Below are 14,585 nucleotides of genomic sequence, written 5' to 3' on the forward strand. Positions count from 1 at the left end.
TAGAAATCATATAACATGACAAGTCACTTATGGCACAGTGAGTGAGTAATAAGTAAACCCAGGCAAAATTTTCCATACACCCTGTTGTGCAATTTTGTATTACACTATGCAACCTTGCTGTGTGAATCAAACAACCATCAGAGTATGTTTCAGGGGTTTTTATGATTCTCTAGGGTTTTTCCTTTTTCCATGTTTTTTCTTACTGTGCCTCCCAAACGATTTCCTGGCTCGGTCTTCCCCGTCGCATCTCTTGTCCTGGTGATTTTCTAACATCCTTCCTCCCTCCCCAGGTCCTTCATCAGCAGGGTAGATTTCCTCAGGACAAACCACAGTATCAGCAGGGTGTCTCCTTTTATAATGCTCCCCACCACCTTTCTTGTGATTTATCTCCTTTGTGGTCCTTTCCTCGTCCTTTGTGCCCCGCTCCCTTCCATCCCTTCCCCTGCCTCCATTGTGAGGTGCCCTCTCTCCCACTCCCAGTGCTACGACCAGCACAACTGCATGAATTGTAAAACAGGCACTTGCCTTTAGCCACGTCCATCCTCCAGGGCTGTGGTACCGCAGGCATCCCTCTGCTTCTCTGAGTCACCGGGTGTTTAACAGTATCTCACAGGGTCTTGTCCTTGTCAATGCCATTGTAGCTGACGCGCTCTCCTCCGACCCTGTTGCCAGGATCTTCCACAGCGTTCTTGAGATAGGTCCTCCCCTTCCCGTGACTCTCTGCCTCCTCTTTTCCACTCTCCGTCCTACCTATCGGCTACCTCCATGTCTGGGCATCCTCATTCGGTTCTTTATCACGCATTCTCTCGTTCTCCTTCTTCCACCACCTCCCTTGGCCTTCCTGACTCTTCATATCCTCGTCTTCCCGTGGCGCTACACTGTCGCCCTCAGAAAGGCTTGACCATGGCTGCGCTTTCCTCTATGGAACACGCTGGTGACCATCTTGAAATTTTCGTTCAGCCCCTGCGGTTTGCCACATGCTTGTTGCACAAAATTCCCATAATTACAACATTACACCATGTAGTGTAATAACGCAAACGACCCGAATGTGAGCAGCAGTCCTTCATGGCACTATTTTATTTATTTTAGAATGAAAGGTGTCCTATAAGTTGAGAATGCTCATAACCACATAAATTATGAGCAACAGGAATAGATCAAAGAGTAAAGTAGGGATTTACACAGTTACCATGCATGGAAAGTTCTGTAAGGCGGAGAACCTATACAAAACAGAACCTTGTCCATTGTAAACATATTTATAATACAAGGGAGTATAAAACCCCATTATTCCTTAAAAACAACAAACAAAAATGGATTTCCGTTTTTCTGATTGTTTTTTCTAAAATGAAGCGTAAACAACAAAAACACGATCTATATGGCTCCATGTTTATTTTTTCCAGGGAGATCATTACAGAAATTATATTGCCTCTGCAGGTTTGTACACATGCTGAGCCACAGCATGTTTTAAATCGGACTTTGATTAAACATATTGTAATATCTTTTTGCAACAAATAATTGCTTTGTAGTGGGATTATTTTGCATTACTGATTCTACTTTAATTCTTCAAACCTGCAAATGTAATAACTCTTTGATATTTAAAAAAAAATCAGGAAAGACAGTTTGTGGTAAGAGTGTTGCTGTGACCATGAGCGATAAGGAATAAAATACCTTCCCCCACACAGTTATCCTTTACTTTCAACGTCGTTCCTCTATACGGTCACGAAACTCCGCTGTGGCTTACAATACCCCTATAATGTACAGTCCATGTATTACAGTTACGTTGTAATGTGTCCAGCCACCTATAATGAGGAAGCTGACCAACTGTAATATGTCAGTTTTTGCACACTGCAGGTTTCCACACATTCAGGAGGTACTGCATTTTTAATTCAAGCCTACCAGACAGGGAAATTGTGAACTTCGAGTAGGCTTACAGCCCACCTATTGTTTACGACTGGTTGTCTTTATTGTCGCTCGCTTGCTACTTTGATGGCTCCACTCCCTTTGCTGGAGTATATCTGAAGATGTAGATGTGAAGGGGTTGTTTTTGTGCTGTCTCATGCATTCTACACATTGCATGAAAGTGCATGCTTTGGCACACAAAACATTTAATGGCACTTGGGAGAAGGCCATCTGCTGCACTAACTCAGCTGATGTCTGAAGCAGAAGGTATGCTTAGCATGACACTTCTCCTGGAGGCCTATCATTATGCCCCTTGAGCTACAACAGAAGACCAAAAGGCAGAATCCTGCGTAAAGAAAACTAGACCTTGGTAATCAATAATATATATTTCTTGTTTTCATTAGAATGAGGGTCATCAACGCAGCACCGTATGTTTGTACTTCTTCCGTGCGGAATTGTTCCTATATTTCTGATCTGTCTGGGCTTTCAGATTTCTAGTATTGCTTCATACTATTTTTCTTTCAAGGTGTAATTTTTGAACCTGAATACTTTTTTCATCTTTATATTCACTCTCATGAGGCACAATACCTTTTTTGTCTCGATCTGCTTTTAGTTGGTCATCTAAAACTGCTTTATATTTTTCTCCAGTGCTGGATGTTTTACTGTTATTTTACCTTACAATTCTGTGTGATGACATGCCTGCAAATATTTGTCAAAAGGTTTCTATGCGTTATTCTTTTGCTGTTTGCCTATGTATGTTGTGTTTCTTTATTTTCATTTCAGCATACATAATGCCCAAAACAATTCCTATTTATTGAATGCAAACAGAGAAAAGGACGAAATTGTCAGTTTCAGCAAAATTAGCAAAACTCTATTCCCGAGTCAAAGTTTTGGGAGCCCATAATCATTTGAACACGTGCACAGGTAATAAAACACAACAAAGCAAGCTGTATTTATTTATTTTAAATACAACTTATCAGACCCATCTAGAGCAGCAGTATGGATGACTGACCCATAACCGAGGAAGTCCTTTTAGGAATCTGGATGCACCAAGAAATGCGTTGATTACTTATGGGAAATACTCATTAGTTAGTCTTCCTCATCAGAGGCCTTTAAAAGTGATGCTTATCTTATCCAGAGATAGGGCTTATTTTATTTATTCCTTGTTTTCTATAGCACGGACATGATCCACAAGAGGATGTCAGAGCTCTTCACAGTAAAAAAGCATTCAATTTCCGTAGTTATACATGGCTAAAGTGGGCTACCACATTTAAATGATCGGTCTAAACGTGGTACTCAATTTGCTTTAAAGATTAATACATATGTTGATTATTGCATGGTAACAGTTCTTGAAACAATAATATGTGAATAACCAAATACTTCTTTAGGCTGTTTGGCCAAACTTGTCAGTCAATGATAGCGACCTGGAGTAAGATGCCCCGAAATTCCAATGTCTAAGAATGTAAGGACTATTATCCTGTACCATGTATCCTACAGGATCAGCCGATAGACGAAGAACGAGAGATTGACTGTTGGATTCAATTAAACCCATAGCAGAGACCGCCAAATATTAAGGGAGGAATTGGCTCATAAGGACGGACTTAGTTTCCTTTCTGAATAGAGCGGAGGACGCGATTCATCTAACGTACGGTGGAAGCGAATTCCAGATTCTTGGAGCAGCTCCAGAGAAAGCTCTATCATATGTTCTCTTCTTGTGTAAGAATGTTGGTTTCAGTAAAAGATCTCCAGTGCTCCGAGAGACTTATCTAAATATTTTTAAACAAAAACACCAAGTTAACATCTCTAGTTGGGGGGGGGGGGGGGCAGCATAAATGAAGACCACACAACTAACCTGCCCACAACTACAAAGCAACCCTGCTCCCCATGGGGTAACCCAAAAAATGGTAGGGAGGGCTGGTAGCCAGGATTGTGATAAGCTGTCCTTGTCCTAATCATTACAGAACAAGGATGTAGCTACGCAGAACAACACCAGCCATAAGAGGCAGAGGAAAAAAGGACAAATCAAAACAAGCATTTACAATGCAATAGCTATTGACATTGTAAATGGCAAGGCCTTTAAAAAAAATTATTTACAATACCAAAAGCAACACCTATTGCATTGCATAGTGCGGTGTCCGTAAAGACGGCGCCGCACTTATTAAAGAAAAGAAAAAAAAATATTGAGGGGGGGGGAGGGGGGGGGTGGATGCCAGAGAGAGAAGAAGACCTAAAAAGAGTGCCACAGATCGGCATACACAGAGGTTAGTTTATACTATGTAGGAATAACCCCAGCCATGTCTATATACAAACATGGAGATGAGCTGTGCCGCCGCACATTCACAGACAGAAAAGAATAAAGCTCACTGACCGGCCTTACCCTGCATACTGCTCACGGCCGGGTGCTATGCCGGGGGCCCCGGGAGATCTGAGCCGACCCCACCAGGATTGGACGCTGCCATGGAGGGCTCCTGAAGGTCGCAGTGCCCGAAAAGGGCGACTGGAAGAAAAAAGTTAAGGAGAAAGGTGTCGGGAGAAATAGTGTAAAACATAAATGAAAGCGAGAAGGGGACGAGGCATTGAAAGATAAAGAGATGGTAGAGGGGTGGTGAGAAGGAAAGAGCGAAACTCTGCAAGAGGTCTAGGGGTCGGTAGAGTGCCGCCAAATGGTAGAATGAAAGGCGAAACAAGGGCAAAGAAAGCCAGAGAAGAGAAAGAGCAAAGAGGTAAGTATTTGCATTTATATAACGCCTACTAAGTAGCGAAGAGTGAGAGAGAACGAAAGAAGAGAAAAATAGATAGAAGAATGTAGAGTTAGAGTGGAGGAGAAAAAAATCAATAGCAGGTGAGCTGTATGGAGAGAATGAACGAGAAAGGAGAGAGAAACTACCTAACGAATCGGTGGAAAAGAGCGGGTGACAGCAAACTTGCGAGAGATAAGAGCGGGAAATAGGAGAGAAGAAAGAATAAAAAAGAAAAGCGAGAGAGTGTGACATAAGAGAACCACATGAAAGGAGCTGAAGGAGAACGGAAACGAAAGACAGGAACAGGGCAGAAAGACAGAAAGGTAAAGAGTGAGATAGAACAGAGAGATGGGGAGAGAGACGGGGCACGTGTGGGGGACAGAGAAAGACCAACGGAGAAGCGAAAGTCTTGTGTGCTCAAGCCGACAATTAGTCATTACAAATTAAAGGAAGGTTGGGCAGAGAAGCCCGATACATGAAAACAAAGCTGGGGCTATGGGCTACCAAGGGGTGTCTTTGCCGGGCGGGTGAGGGATGAAGAGGGGGGCGTACAGAGCCTCTAATGGAGGGGTGGGGTATTCTTGGCATCTCAGGGGCTGAAGTAGACGGGTCTCACGGAGTACAGCCGAGCTCCACGAGGATGGGCCCCCAAGGTATCTTACTGGGTGTGGGGGTGTCGTCCCAGAACCCCAGGTCAGGATTGGAGCTGGTTCCGCAATGGAGGGTTGAAGCCGGACTTGTTTGTCATAAGCACAGATGCTGGCTCTCGTGGCCCCTGCTGCACCCTGCACTTCCCAGAAATCACTGCTGACTTTTGTGGTGGTGACAGTAGGGAGGCAGGTGCCTGGCCCGATGACCCTTGTTCCGGGAAGGGGAGGAGGAGGAGGAGGAGAGAGGCTCCGACAAAAGCGAGGAGAAAGGGGAGAAGAGGAAGTAATAACGAAGAAAGGGAGAGGAGAGAAAGGTTCCGAGGGTGGCGGAGTGGTGCTAGTAGGGGGCAGCTGCCTACCATCCCTTCTATCAAGGAGGGTGGGGGAAGATTGGAATGAGTTATTAGGGAATATAAGAGAAGGTGTGACACGAAGGGAAAGGAAAAAGAAACCGGGATATAAAAATAGAACGGGAAGAGATACGAGAGAGACATGGAAAGAGAGAGCGCTAGAGAGAGCGCGAGAGAGAGCGCGAGAGAGAGCGCGAGAGAGAGAGAGAGAGCGAGAGAGAGAGATGGGAAGAGAGAAAGATGGAGAGAGAGAAGGAAAGAGGGCGCGATGGAAAGAGAGAGAGGGACGGGTTATGAAAAAGAAAGAACCAGGAAAGTGTGATGGGGGAAGAAGATGGCAGAAGATGAGTTGGGGGGAGGGAGGGAGAAGCAAAGGGATGAGAGTGAGAGAAAGAGAAGGCAGATGGCGAAAACAAGCGAGTAGGGTGATAAATATAAAAGGATAGAGAGACTGTTAGGGAGGTAGAGGGGAGTAACGCCAGGGTCAGAGATCGGACGAGAGAGGGAGGCGAGAGAGTGGGAGGACATTGAAAGGAGGGAGAGAAAGAGGAAAGCCATTGATAGAGATAAAGGAATGGGGAAACAGGCAGGCACGGAAGAAAGGAGATAAAAAGAGGAAGGAATAGGAGAGGCGGGACGACAAATATAAGAGAATGAGTCAGAAAAAAATGAACAAATGGGGAGGGCATAGGGAATTTAATGAAACAGAGTGCGGAGAGACACTGGGGAGTCAGAAAGAGACAAAAGAAACGGAACAGGCCACGAGAGAAGAGGGAGGGATAAAAAGGAACGAAGAATGGAAAGGAGGGAGAGTGGGGCAAGAGAGTATGGGGCAGAGAAAAGGAAGGGGGAGGGAAGCAGTTGAAGGGAGAGAAGCTGAGAATGAATGAAATCAGAGAGGTTTGGGAGGGAGAGCTGGTAGAAAGAGCAGGGTGATGACGGCGGGAGAGAACGAAAGGGGGGCACAAAGCATTTGAGGAGAAAGAGCTTGGAAAAGAAAGAGAAGGAGAGAAGTGAGGGAGAGAGTGGAGGGAACGCCAAATACAAGGGTGAGAGCGAAGAGCTGCACAATGAGGGCGGGAGTTAAGAATTAAAAATAGATCGTCTGAGAAAACTTACTGGTGCATTCCAGACAGCTCCTATCATCCAATTAGTGAATGAATTATTATTAATGGGAATTATGACTATTGTGAATATTGCTTGGTTTGATGCTTATCGAGGACAAACAATGTAATGAAAACGGTTTCTAGATGCGAGAACTAAAGAGAAACACCATAGGTAAATAACATCATCAACCACAAAAGACAGGTAAATGATGAAAATCCAAAACAAAAACACAAAGTGAGGCCTCCAGAGGCGCTGAAAGTATTCTGGGCGCTCGCTGCCTTGTGAAAGGCCCCAAGCTCGTCATTTCAGCGCCTAACCAGTGAATAAATAGACACTGCGCTTGGCGCTTCATCGGAGGAATAGCGGTTCCAAGAGTTGACCGGAAGCTGCGTGGTGAGCTACGCACTCCAAAATATTTAAATAATTAAAGAAATACAAAATGTGAAAGCGGCCCATACTACAGCAAAACAATTAAATAAACAAACCCGCTTCCACTTTAGGGACCGCACCGCGCTATAAATAAAAAAAAAAGTGACAGTTTGCTAGGAAATTGAAAGCGCGCCATGCGCATTGTGTGTGCCTAACTTAGGAAACATGATCCGACAGTACACGCCTCCTGAAGATAAGAAAGTGCTTTGCGACAGCCGAAAGGCAGATGATCCTGTCTGGATGGGCCAGACGAAAAGGGGAAAGGGTGGAAATAAAAAAAAACTCATTTCCAATGGCAGGCCACTGTTTAGCATAAACGGTGATGCCAGCCAATGAAAACGAGGAGCGGGGCTTCAAGTCCCCTTCGGAAATCTCCTCATTAACAATATGTGAAGCCGAGCGCGCAGTGCATGCGCGCTGCAACGCTAGGCGTGACCTAAAAAGGAAGGAAGAACTAACCAGAAGGATACAAATATCAGAGCTAAGGTAAAGACCACGGTACCAGAACTATCGGAGTTATTAAGCAGAGCAGGCACCCATTCGGTGCTGCCTATTTAAAAAATATATATATTTTTTAAAACACCTAAAACATGACGATACATGGATTGGTGCAGGATGCCTGAAAGGAATGTGTACAATAGTAAGGGGTGCCAGCACAAGTTCGAAAAAATATGGTCGGAAATGGAGACACAAAGCACAGAATGTAAGGAAGGTAGGAATATAAAAAAATACTGAGGAGTATAATACCCTAGCATGTCTTGACATTTATATAAGATAGTTAAAACTGAAGGACAAGGAAACTATACAAGTAGCTGATGTCCTTGTAAGTCTGCATATGTATGTGCACCCTGAAATGTGCAAGTCTCAGGTTAAGAATATCGTTTTTATTGCTTCTTGATATGTAATGCACTAGCGTTTATGTAAAAATCAATACCATAAAAAAATAAATACTGTAGCTGTAATCAATCAGGGGTTTATAAAGCTCTCTACTCACCCGTGAGGGTCTCAAGGCGCTGGGGGGAGGGGGGGGGGGGGGGTTGGTGCAGCTCTGGTTCAGTCGAAGAGCCAGGTCTTGAGGTTCTTCCTGAAGGTGTACAGGGTCGGGGAGCGTCTGATGGTAACTGGGAGCTTGTTCCAGGCTCTGGCTGCGAAGTAGGAGAAGGCTCTTCTGCCTGCTCTGGTTCTGCGGATGCAAGGGTTCTCGGCGAGGTCAGCAGAGCGGAGATTCCTTTTGGGTACGTGGAAGGAGACTCTTTTGTTGAGGTATTGGGGTCCAATGTTGTGGAGGGATTTGTAGGCGTGGGTAAGCAGTTTGAAGGTTACTCTCTACTCAATGGGGAGCCAGTGGAGGTCTCGTAGGTGTTAGGTCATGTGCTCGTGCCATGGGGTTCCGAGTACGAGCCTGACTGCGGTGTTCTGGATGGTTTGGAGCTTGTGTAGGAGAGTTCTATTGATTCCGGCGTTGAGTGCGTTTCTGTAGTCCAGTCTGCTGGTTATGAGAGCGTTGGTGACCGTTTTTCTGCATTCGGGGGGATCCATTTGAAAGTCTTGCGGAGGATGCGAAGGCAGTTGAAACTGGTGGAGGCGATGGAGTTGATCTGGCGGGTCAGGGTGAGGGCGGAGTCAAGGATGATGCCGAGATTCCGTGCATGGTCTGTGGGGGTGGGCTGACTCCCGAGGGAGTGGGCCACCAGGTGTTGTCCCAGGCGGAGGTGGAGGGTCCAAGGTTGAGGACCTCGGTCTTCTCCGAGTTGAGCTTCAGGCAGCTGTTTTTCATCCAGGCTGCAACGTCCTTCATTCCTTCATGGAAGCAGAGTCTGGTGTCTTCGGGGTTCTTCGTGAGGGAGAGGATGAGCTGGTTGTCGTTGGCGTAAGATACTATGCTGAGCCCATGCTGACTGACAATGGCGGCGAGGGGGACCATGTATATGTTGAAAAGCGGCGGGCTGGGCGATGATCCTTGTGGTACTCTGCAGTTGATCTCTGTGGATTTGGAGAGGAGGGGGGAGTCTGATCCTCTGGGTTCTGTCGGAGAGAAAGGAGCGGATCCAGTTGAGGGCTGTTCCTCGTAGCCCTGCGTCGTCAAGTCTGGCTGCGAGGGTGCGGTGTGAGACAGTGTTGAAGGCTGCGGAGAGGTCTAGTAGGATGAGGGCTGCAGTGTGGCCCTGGTCGAGTAGCATGAGGATGTCATCAGTGGCAGCAAGGAGGGCGGCCTCGGTGCTGTGGTTGTTGCAGAATCCGGACTGGGAGGGGTCTCGGATGGCGTTCTCTTCGACGAAGGTGGTCAGCTGAGTGTTTACGAGTCTCTCGGCGACTTTGGCAGCGAAGGGGAGGAGAGAGATGGGCCGGTAGTTTTTCAGGTCTGTCGGGTCGACTGTGAGCTTCTTGAGGAGGGGTTTGACCTCCGCCCGCTTCCAGTCATCTGGGAAGGTGCTGGATTCGAGGGAGGTGTTGATGGTCCGTCTAAGTTCGGGTGCGATGGCGGCAGCGGCTCTGTGGAAGATGTGTGGTGGGCAGGCGTCAGTGGGGGCTCCTGAGTGGGTGTTCTTCATGATCGCGGTGGTGTGTTCGACGGTGGCCAGATTCCAGGTTGTGATGGTAGGCTATATGTCGGTGGTGGTGGGGGTGCTGTCTGGCATCTGTTCGCTGAAATCGTCGTAAAGGGCCTTGATCTTCAGGTGGAAGTAGGAGCTGAGCCTGTTGCAAAGTTCCTGGGAAGGTGTGACGTCTGTGGTTTCGCTGGGGGGCTTGGTGAATTGCTGTAGGAGGTTGAAGAGTTCTTTGGCGTTGGTTGCGTTGGTGTGGATTTTGTACCTGATGAAGGTCCGCTTGATATCTCTGATGCGTTGGTGGTATTCCTTTTGGGCGCTCGTGTAGTTGTTCAGGTCTTCCGTGGTTTTCCGGTTTCGCCAGGTTTTCTCGAGGCGTCTGCAGGTGCGCCTGGCCTCTTGGAGTTCGGTGGTGAACCAGGCGGCTTTCAGGGGGCGTTGTTTGGTGGGGTGGCGGAGGGGTGCAAGCTTGTCAGCGCAGCTGGAGATCCATCGATGAAATTCCTTTGCTGCAAAGTTTGCGTTGGTCTTGGTGCAGGGAGGGTCCAGGAGGAGGGTGGTGTTAAGGTGCTCCTCAGTAATCTTGCTCCAGTTTTTTCTTGGTGGGCTCTGGGTGGGTTTGGGTCCAGAGGTGGTGTTAAAGGGGAAATGTATGCAGTGGTGGTCCGTCCAGGGGAGCTGCGAGGTGTAGCTGAAGTGGATGTTCGTCCCTCCTGCGAAGATGGGGTCGAGGGTGTGTCCTGCTCTGTGGGTGGGGGTGGTGATGAGCTGTTTCAGTCCGAGATTGGAGGGGTTGTTGAGGAGAGTGGTGGAGTCAGGTCTCCGAGTAGGATGTAGTCCATAGAGGTGCTGGCGTGTGGTGCGACGAGGTCGGCAATGGCAGACGAGGATTGGGTGCGAGGTCCAGGTGGTCTGTAGGCGAGGGTGCCACGTAGCGTGGTCCTGGGGGAGGTCTAAATCTGGAAATGGAGGTGTTCCGTGTTGGAGTCAGGGTCGATCATGCTGGAAGTGAAGAGTCGGAGGGCGGTCTTGTGTACGATGGCGAGTCCCCCTCCAGGGCCGTGGGGGTGGTCCTTTCTCTGGATCTTGTATCCATCGGGGATGGTAATGGTGGGGCCCGAGGTGGTGTTATAGTCCAGGTTTCCGTGAAGAAGGCGACGTCGGGCGAGGGGGTGTCGATTAGGTCCCAGATGTCTACGGCTTGTCTGTGTAGGGAGCGTATGTTGAGGAGGATGCAGGTCAGTGTTTCAAGGGTGCGGGCATCCGGTGAGCCTTCGGCAGTCGTGGGGGCACTGATGGTGGTGAAGGAACGTCGGCAGTGTCTGCAGGAGAACTGTCCATGGGTGGAGTTCGGTGTGGATCTTTGGCAATTGGTGTGTCTTCCTGGGTTCAGTGCTTGGAGGGCGGCGGAGTCGTATCAGCGGGGTTCCGGATATCCAGGGTTCCTGGCGCTGGCCACGGTCGGGTTGCGGACGGGCACAGACGGGCTTGCCTTAGGCGTGCAGCGGCCGCCATTATGTAGGGGAGGGGGGGAGGGACGTGCAGCTAGGAGGCTGGACTGGGGTGGTCAAGGGGAGGAGTCACGGGTCCGGGAAGCAGCGGAAAACAGCGCGAGAGGAGGCAGAGAGGCAAGAAAAAACAGTCAACAAGGGGGAAAACAAAAATGCGGTGCAACAATGAATCCAATAAGAGGTGGGTCAGACCAACAGTGCAACAGAAACAGCCACACATACAACAGGTGGGGAATGAGATTCAGACAGTGCTATAGTGTTATAATAATAAAAACGCAATCCAACAAGGGAGAGACAGAAAGCAGGACTACAAATAACCTACAGATAACTGCAGCTATGGAGGTCACAAGGGGGCAGTGCAATTACCAGAGGCAACACGGTGGGCACAAGGCGCAGGGCAGTCTCGAACCCTACACGGCTGGGGCCCTGGTGCTCGGCGGCAGAGCAGAGCACAGCACAGCAGAGCTGCAGGGGAGAGTGCAGGCCTCGGACCTTAAAAAAAATACTGTCGCTGTGAGAACATCAAAATACCTAACTAAATCATTAGAAAAAAAGCCCAAAATATTCTGGTACCCAACAAGGTCCAGGTGGGAATCGGAGAAGGAACCACTCACCGTAAGTGTATGAATTTTATTTGTATTTTATTTACAAATCTTTTAGAGAGCACAATTATTTGGAAAGACGTACTGACGGTAAAACACCAGCTAAAGAAGTTGGTATGAAGAAAACACACAAAGGATAATGGCGCAAGGCCTGCAACCTGTAGGACACACACACACACATCAGGAAAAGAGCGGAGGACGCCACAAGGATAGAACATCAGGTCTGGAAATGAACAGTCACGGGTAGAGGCACAAGAGATGGCCAGTGCACCCTGTAATGCACACAGGCAGCAGAAAATGCCCAAAGCCTGGCTGGCTAATTGGAAAACTGAAGGCAGTGTCCCATCTCTACTGAACAATCCACAGTTAAATGTTCCAGCCAGCTCAGCAATAGACTCCAAAAGGTGCCAGAGTTGACCCCGGGATACCACTGAAATCAAGAACTGGTCTGAAACAACCTGAGAGGGAAGAACAGCTAGACCGAGCAAGAGAAGACACAAAGGCCGAAAATGTAACAAACAGAACACCCGCAATTAACCCAGGACTTTTTAACGACAAATAGGGAGGAGAAAATAACCAGAGGTTCTTGCTGATGCTAGCCTTCATTGTTTCAAAACAATATATTTAGGCCCAGCGGATAGAATAGGCTACTGATTAACTGGAAAGTGAGGACGAGGGAATGCAAGACCTTTAAAAAATGCTTTCACAAACTTTACAAAAGGTGTAGGATAAATGGTAGAATTACTTCTGGTTCCGAAAAGGCGATGAATACAACAGTGGTGAGATGATTTAGTTATTTCCATTAAAGTAACTTCAATAAAAACTGCTAACAAATACATATTTAACAAGAATTAGCAAAGCCCATATGTCTTGCATACGAAACCAGAGCTATTGGCTTTCTCTATGTTTAGCCAAGTTGTACAGCAGCTGAAAGATAAAAAAAAAAAGAAAAGAAAAAATCCTAGTACGACACAGTCAGCGCTGGCTGCTTCAAGGTGTTTTGTTTGTTTGTACTGCTTGCTGGAGAGATGTAGAGTAGGGTGGGAATCAATAAGGAGGGGGAGAGGCATCACAGACAACAGATGATGTGGGGGGGAACGACACGGCCAGCGGTGTCGTCTTCGTAGTGCTTTTTGGGATTGGCTTGACATCTCTTGTATTTAACATATCTTAAAAGGGGGCTTTTATCAGTTCCAGGTGCTAAATTACTGTGTTCATTCGCTTTTGTGCGGAACTTTTTTTTGTTAACCTACTCTGGCTGCATGCATTTACCATACTTCTACTAAAGCTGTTCACACTATTTAAACCCCATTCACTGTCAAGATAAGATCTCTTCCAATGGAAAAGGCAGACAGCTTCTAACAGTAAGTTGGAATGCTTGCTTCTTGTTACTTAATTATGTAAAGCAGTTGCTTTAGCCTTAGAACGCTTGTGGCATTTCCTATTCATGGCACCGTACCTTTTTTTGCACTTTGTAGGCATTATTGGATTGATTTTTTTTAACGTAATCCATTTGGTCATTATGATTAAATTCTAAATGTTGTAATAAATACTGCACGTTAAAAATAAAGTTAATATACAAGAGCTATGCTAAATTTTACTACTAAACAGGCAGCCACAAGTGCAGTCACCGTGCAGACAACAGGGTCATGATTTGAATGCTGCAGCAGGTGAGGTAACACCGGGCCCAAAAGTTGTCAGAACTTCTATAAACATATAATATTGCTATATTTGACTACTAAACAGGAAGTCAAAGTTGCAGTTACCTTACAGTTAAAAACACTTCATTTGAATGGTGCAGCGGCACTGGGGCAAAAATCTCTAGGGACCCCACTAAACCCAGATTATTGCTAAAATGTAAAACTAAACAGGCAGTCAAAAGTGCAGTTACCTTGCAGGCAACAGGATCATGATTTCAATGGTGCAGCAGGTGCAGTGACACAGGGACCAAAAGCTCTAGGCACCCCACTAAACATATAACATTGCTATATTTTATAACTAAACAGGCAGTACAAGTGCAGTTATCTTGCAGGCAACAGGGTCATTATTTGAATAGTGCAGTAGGTGCAGTGGCAACGGGTCCAAAATCTCCAGGCACCCCCCTAAGCACCATTTATTGCTATATTTTACAACCAAACTGGCAGTCACAAGTGCAGTTATCTTTCAGGCACTAGGGTCAGGTTTTGAATGCTGCAGCAGGTGCAGTTGCACCGGGGCCAAAAGCTCTAGGGAGTCCACTAATCGCAGAATATTGCAAAATGTTATAATTAAACAGGCAGTCACAAGTGAAGTTATCTAGCAGGACTAGGGCCATGATTTTAATGGTGCTGCAGGTGCAGTATCACCAGCCAAAAGTTGTCAGAATTCCTCTAAACACCAAATATTGCTATATTTAACTACTTAATGAGCAGTCATAGGTACAGTTACCTTGCAGGCACTAGGGTCATGATTTCAATGGTGCAGTAAGTGCAGTGACACTGGGGCCTAAAGTTCTAGGAACCCCTCTAAACACCAAATATTGCAATATTTTACTACTAAACAGGCAGTCACAAGTGCAGTTACCTTACAGGTGATCGGTTCATGGATTGTCAGAAAGCCTCTAAGCACCTAATATTGCTATATATTACAACTAAACAGCCAGTCATGAGTGCAGTTATCTAGCAAGCACTAGGATAATGATTTCAATAGAGCAGCAGGAGCGGTGGCACTGGGACCAAAAGTTCCAGACACACCACTAAACACCTAATGTT

At 46.8% G+C, this 14,585-nt stretch overlaps 1 protein-coding gene across 2 annotated transcripts in view; it reads right to left on the reverse strand.

Annotated features, from left to right (window-relative positions):
- Positions 1-14,585, reverse strand: part of HECTD4 (HECT domain E3 ubiquitin protein ligase 4) — a 2,430,065-nt gene that overhangs the window by 2,252,440 nt on the left and 163,040 nt on the right. The gene's annotated exons all lie outside the window — the stretch shown is intronic.

Source organism: Triturus cristatus, chromosome 11, assembly GCF_964204655.1.
Source record: "Triturus cristatus chromosome 11, aTriCri1.1, whole genome shotgun sequence".
NCBI lineage: Eukaryota > Metazoa > Chordata > Amphibia > Caudata > Salamandridae > Triturus > Triturus cristatus.